Source organism: Dreissena polymorpha, chromosome 10 (assembly GCF_020536995.1).
Source record: "Dreissena polymorpha isolate Duluth1 chromosome 10, UMN_Dpol_1.0, whole genome shotgun sequence".
NCBI lineage: Eukaryota > Metazoa > Mollusca > Bivalvia > Myida > Dreissenidae > Dreissena > Dreissena polymorpha.
Genome location: NC_068364.1, coordinates 88205104 through 88205647, shown reverse-complemented (window position 1 = coordinate 88205647; position 544 = coordinate 88205104).

Sequence of the window (544 nt, the reverse complement as noted above, 5' to 3'; positions counted from 1 at the left end):
ATCATGTACACAAGTAGACATTCATCTATATACTTTTATTTTAATATTTATTTCAATATTTACATACAGTATCAAAGCTTTACAATATGTACACAAGTAGACATACATCTATATACTTTTATTTTGATATTTATTTCAATATTTACACACATTATCAAAGCTTTACAATATGTACACTAATATTGTAATTTAATGAATAGGACATTAAGACTGGTAGAACTATGAATTATTAAGAATTTAATAATTTTTCATAAAACAATTAATGAAGATCCCGTTACCTATGGAAAACTTATTGCGCACACAATTATAAGTAAAAAACGTATAACAATAATGTTAACGTGAGTACAAATACGTATAGCTTAGTATCATATAAACCGCGTATATATGATTATCATACCTACATGTATTTAAACATTGTTGTACGAAAAGATTATTAATTTTACAAAAATAATCAGTCATAATACAATTTTTTAGAATCAAATGTGTATTTAATTAATAATTTAATAAAATTGCCCAACATTATTAAAATTTGAACATGAGTTAC